This window comes from Panthera tigris, chromosome C1, assembly GCF_018350195.1.
Source record: "Panthera tigris isolate Pti1 chromosome C1, P.tigris_Pti1_mat1.1, whole genome shotgun sequence".
NCBI classification, from domain to species: domain Eukaryota; kingdom Metazoa; phylum Chordata; class Mammalia; order Carnivora; family Felidae; genus Panthera; species Panthera tigris.
Window position 1 is genome coordinate 43,099,579 of NC_056667.1, and position 6,221 is coordinate 43,105,799.

The following is a 6,221-nucleotide window of genomic DNA, read 5'->3' on the forward strand; positions in this document are numbered from 1 at the left end:
TTGCACAGCACTGTGAATGTATTAAATGCCACTGAATTACTCACTTTTAAGTAGTTAATTTTATGTTACATGAATTTTACTGCAATAAAAATTTTTGACTTAATTAAAATTAAAGATTGTGTGCCTGAGTACAAAGCTTGGGTTTCCTTCACTGCCCTTTGGGGCTTTCATTGAGGACAGTCCATAGAATGACTTCTTTAGTGGTTGTAGCTCTGGTGCTATTAAGCTGAGGGACCTGACCAAGTCACCATCCCCGGTTCCTTGACACTGCATCTGCCAAATAAAGATGACAGTCCCTGACTCACCAGGGCTTCTGTGGAGACTCAATGAGAAGGTGGAAAAAGATCAAATCACCAGAAAATGAAAAGTCATGATGATGATAAATGAAATACCCAACATACTTCTTTTACAACTTCTAGACTTCTTTTATTAACTTGAAGATGCTTTGTTATCATTTATTATTATTATTATTATTATTATTATTATTATTAGAGAGAGAGCACGTACACATGGATGGGGGAAAGGGGCAGAGGGAAGAGAGAGAAAGAATCCCAAGTAAGTTCCATGCTCAGTGTGGAGCCTGACGCGGAGCTTGATCTCACCACCTTGGGATGATGACCTGTGCCGAAATCAAGAGTTGGACGCTCAACTGACTGAGCCACCCAGGCATCCCAAAGATGCTCTTTTTTAGAACAAAGAAAAACCCCTGAAGAATCCTAATATGGAACACAGTCATAAAGGACCAATAAAGAGGTTCTAGATAAAATCTCAAATATGATTAGGGAGAATAAGGACCAACTGAAAGTAGGAATAGGAAGGAACTTTCTTAACTAGAAAAAGGGCATCTACAAAAACAAAACCTACCATCACACATTTACACTATACTTAGTGGTAAAAGATGAATGATTTCCCCCTAAGATTAAGAACAAATAAGGATATCTGCTTTCACTATTCCTATTCAGCAATCACACTGGAGGTCCTAAGCAAGTGCAGTAAGGCAAGGGGGAAAAAGTTGGAAAGTAAGAACTAATATTCTCTTTTGGCAGGCAACATTATCATCGATGTATAAAATCCCATGGAAACTATCCCAAAAACCCTCCTAGAGCTAATAAATGATGAGTTTATCAAGGTTGCAGGATACAAGGTTAATATAGAAAAATCCATCACGTTTATATATACTAGCAATAAACCACTAGAAATTTTTTTTTAATTTTGCCCATTCTCTTTTCCCCATCTTCCGATGTCACCATAACAGTGCACATGAACATCCTGGCAGATGCTCTCAAGAGCATTGATGTGACAGGAGAGACAAACGCCAGGGCCTTATTAGGCCATGCTCCAAAGTCATCATCCGGTTTCTAACTGTGATGATGGAGCACGGTTACATTGGCAAATTGGAAATCACTGATGATCACAGAGCTGGGAAAATTGTTGTGAACCTCACAGGCAGGTTAAACAAGTGTGGAGTGATCAGCCCCAGGTTTGCTGTACAACTTAAAGATCTAGAAAAATGGCAGAATAATCTGTTCCCGTGTCACCAGCTTGGTTTCATTGTACTGACAACCTCAGCTGGCATCATGAACCATGAAGAAGCAAGATGAAAACACGCAGGAGGGGAAAAAAATCCTGGGATTTTTTTTCTAGGGATGGAATACATACATGCAAATAAAATGCCTCAATGGACAAAAAAAAAACTCAGTTGGTTGAGCGTCCAGCTTCGGCTCAGGTCACGATCTCAGTTGGTGAGTTCAAGCCCTGTGTCGGGCTCTGTGCTGACAGCTCAGAGCCTGGAGCATACTTCAGATTCTGTGTGTGTGTGTGTGTGTGTGTGTGTGTGTGTGTGTGTGTGTGTGTCTGCCCCTTACAGGCTCATGCTCTGTCTCTCTCTCCTTCAAAAATAAGTAAACAGTAAAAAAAATTTTTTTTAAAAGATATAGTTAGATATAAATCTAACAAATAAGTGCAGAATAGATATGCTGAAAACTACAAAACTCTGATTAAAGCAAAGTAGATCTAAATAAACAAAAGAGGTATACTTTATTCATTATTTGAAAGATTAAATATTATTAAGATGTCCATTCTCCCCAGATTAATCTATAAATTCAGCACAACTTCAATCAAAATGCCAGCAGGAGTTTGTTGTTGTTGTTGTTTTTAATAGAAAGCAACAAGCTGGTTTGAAAAACCTATTTGGAAAACCAAAGGAATTAGAATGGCCACAGTTATGAAAAAGAAAAAGATGGAGGACTCATACCTGATTTTAAAACTCACTATAAAGCTATAATAATCAAGACAGTGTGACAATAAATTATATTTTAAAAAATCAAGGCAGTGTGATACTGGCAAAAGGATATTCACATAGATTAATGGAACAGAATATTCCATATTCTATGGAACCCACATATGGCGAAGAGATTTTGTCAAAAGTACAAAACAATTCAGTGGAGAAAGGACAGTCTTTCAACAAATAGTGCTGGAGCACCTGAATATACATATACAAAAAACCAAACCTCAGCCTATACATCACACGCTATAAAAAATTAACTCAAAATGGATCAAAATGCAAAGCTGCGACTTCTGGAAGAAAATAGAGAAGAAAATACTTGTGACTTCAGATTAGGTGAAGAGTAATTAGATATGATGCAAAATTAAAATTTTTGCTCTTCAAAAGCCACTATTAAGAGATTGAAAGGACAAGCCACAAACAGGGAGAAAATATTTGCAAATCATATATCCAACTAATGACTTGCATTCAGAATTTCTGAATAAAATTCTTAATTTTCTTAATAAAAAGAAAACAACCAACGTTTTTAAATGGGCAAAAGATCTGAACAGATACTTCACCAAAGAAAATATGCAAAATAAGTACATAAAAAGATGTTCATCATCATTAGTCATGAGGGAATGCAAATGATAAACACTGCAATACCATTACACATCTATTAGAATGGTTATAATTTTAAATTTAAAAATAAAATTTTAAAAATTTCAAATGCTGGCAAGGATGTGAAGCAAGTGAAACTCACATAAATTGCTGGTAGAAATGCAAAAAGGCACAACCACTTTGGAAAAGTTTGATATTTTCTTACAAAGTTAAACATAATACTTGCCATACAACCCATACAAGCTAGCAACCTCTTTCCCAGTTTGAAATGAAAATCTAGGTTTACACAAAAACCTGTACACAAAGATTTTTTAGGAACATTGTTTGTAATCCTCAAAAATAGAAAACCAAATGTTCCTCAACTGCAGAGCAGATAAACCATGGTAAATGCACAGAATGAAATACTATTCAACAGTAACATAAAGTTGATTATTGACATACATAACAACATGGATGAATCAGATGTATCATGCTGAGTAAAAGAAGCCAGACTCAGGGTGCTTAGGGTGGCTCAGTAGGTTGAATCTGACTCTTGATTTTGGCTCAGGTCATGATCCAGACTCACGGTTCATGAGTTCCAGCCCTGCATCAGGCTCTGCACTGACCGTGAGGAGCCTGCTTGGGATTCTCTCTCTCTCTCCTCCCTCTCTCTGCCTCTCCCCCACTCATTCCCCACCCCACACTCTCAAAATGAATAAATAAACCTTAAAAAAAAAAAAAAAAAGAAGAAGAAGAAGAAGCCAGACTCAAAAAACTACATACTGTATGATTCCATTGATGTAACATTCTGGAAAAGGCAAAATTATAAAGAACAGATCAACAATTTCCAGGAGTTAAGGGTTAGAAAAGATCTGACTACAAGAAATGAGGCAATTTGGGGGAGGAAGGGCCATGATAGAACTGTTCTGTATCTTGATTGTGGCAGTGTTTACACGACTCTATGCATTTATCAAAGCCCTTAGATCTGTACACAGTGAATTTTACTGTATGTAAATTAAAAACAGAGTCAAGTTGGTTATTCCTAAAAGTGGAGTCTCTTCTAAATGACGCCTTAGGCTCATCAAACTCTCTCTACAAATAGAAACTGATAAATGGCTTGAGAAGTCAAGTTTCTCCCCACCCCCTCCTTCTCCTTTCTCCTCTCCTCCTGTTTTCTCTTACATGAATGATGGCACCATCAAGCTGGATCCTAGGGGTTATCCCGGGCTCCTTCTCTCCCTCCACCCACATCTAGACTCCAAGGCCTGTAATTCCTACCTCCCGTGTACTTCCTGTAAGTGCTCCTTCTCTCCATCTCCACACTGTGGCCTTCACCAGGCCTCATCGTCTCTAGTCTGTATCACTGGACCAGCTTCCCATCTGGGTCTCCTGCCTGGCCCCTGCAATCCAACCTCCTCCCTGCAGCCAGAGTGGTCTTTCTAAATTACTAATCCTACCATGTTGCTCTCCTAGCTGAAAGCCTTCTGAGTGCCCCCAGCTCTTTGGGGGCAGGAATTGTTCTATGTGCCACTCTAGCCCTGGTACTGAGCACCTGGTATGTGCCTGGTGTCCATGCACACTCAGTGAATTATGGTTGAATAGATGCGTAAGTTAATAGAGTGAATTGAGGAGTTGCCAAAGGACATGAAGACCCTCCAGAAACTCATTCTGAGAGATCAGAGGTAGTGTATGCACATTCCCATCCATCTTGATCCAACAATATTGACTGAGCACCTACCATGCCCAGGATCTGTTCTAAGGAGCCAGAGACTCATGGAGCTTCCAACTGGTAGTGGACAGAAAGTATTCAACTAATCATACAAATCCATGCACGTACGTGAATCATACAATTGAACAAAGATATAAGGTCCTGAAGGAGAAATGCCCCATGTGATGAGAGGCTGTGAAGTAGGCAGGGGTGTTGGGGGCTTGATGAAGTCTAAAGGGTCACAGAAGGCTTCCCTGAGGAGGTGAGGATTCAGATGGAATCTTGGAGGAAACAAAGTCACTGGTCTCAGAGCTGAGGAAGAGCTTTCCAGCAGATGGCCGAGCATGTGCAAAAAGCCCTGAGATGAGAGGAACGAAGATCCCTTCCAGGCAGCAAAAGAAGGGCAGTGTGAATGGAAGCCAGTGAGTGAGGGGAGGGGAGGCCCCAGATGAGGCCAGGGAAGGGAAAGGGCTGGATCCAAAATTGATGAAGAATTTCAGGCTGGAGACTCACATAATCAGATCTGCTCTGAAAATACCATTCTACCTGTTGTGTAGAAAGTGGATTGAGAAAGAGGCAAGTGCAGATGCTGTCAGAATCATCAGGCCAAGTCCCAAAGAGCAATGCTGGGGAGCCTGGACTCAGGTGGCCAGGGTTGGTGGGGACGGACAGAAGTGGCTAAATGCAGCTTTATTTAGGAAGTTAACCTGACAGGCTCGGGTGACGGGGGCGACAGAGATGGAAGGGAAGGGAGAGGTCAAGCATTTGGAAGTTGCAGTTTTCAACTTTGGAACTTCCCCTGGGCGGCCCAAGGCATCCCTCATCCTTAATGGTGGTTTCTGGAAGCCACGTTGCCGCAATTACCAGGCCACTAAGTTATACCCCTTCCTCACTCTCATTACTGGGCAAGTGCTCTCCCATAAAAACTTTAGTTGGCTTTCAGCACATCACTGTATTTGTCAGGAAACAGAACCAGACAATATAGTAGCCTCTTAAGTAGTCTCCCTGCTTTCATTCTTACTAGCCACCCCCTCTCCCCAGTCTACTTTCCACAGAACAGACAGATTGAATTTTGAAAAAACATAAGTGGGCCCAAGTAACTCCTTTGCTCAGAACTTTCCAATGGTTGCCTCTGACTCAGAGTAAAAGCAAAGTCCTTATTGTAGCCTACCAGTCCGGACATGGATTGGTCCTCTCCTACGTCGCTGACCTCACCTCTGACACCCCCCACTGTGCCCAGCCACTCTGCCCTCTTTGCTATCCCTTGAACTTATCAAGCGCACTCTGGTATTGGGGTCCTGCTTTCTGGGACTTTTCTCCCACTTATCTGGCCAAACACTTTACCAGGAAGGCCTTCCCTGACCTCCCCACCTAAAATGGACGCACTCTGCTAGTTACTACCTACTTGCTTTATCTACTTGCTTTTCAGAATACTCACCATCATGTGACGTTGGTTTATATTCATTGCCTATCTCCTCCAACTACAGCCTTAGTTTGCCTACTCTGAGCTACTTGCTATCCGTATGAAAACGTGACAAAGAAAATAAGCCAGTTCCATCTTATTATTTAAGAAGATCTAAAAGGGTAATATGGTCTTCTGTCCTAATAATAACAATAATTGTTATTATTATCATAGTTAATAGCAACCAC

General features: G+C 40.8%; 1 pseudogene; it reads left to right on the forward strand.

Moving 5' to 3' along the window:
• Positions 1-1,260: 1,260 nt before the first annotated feature.
• LOC102972140 lies at positions 1,261-4,351 on the forward strand (annotated as a pseudogene).
• The last annotated feature ends 1,870 nt before the right edge of the window (positions 4,352-6,221 follow it).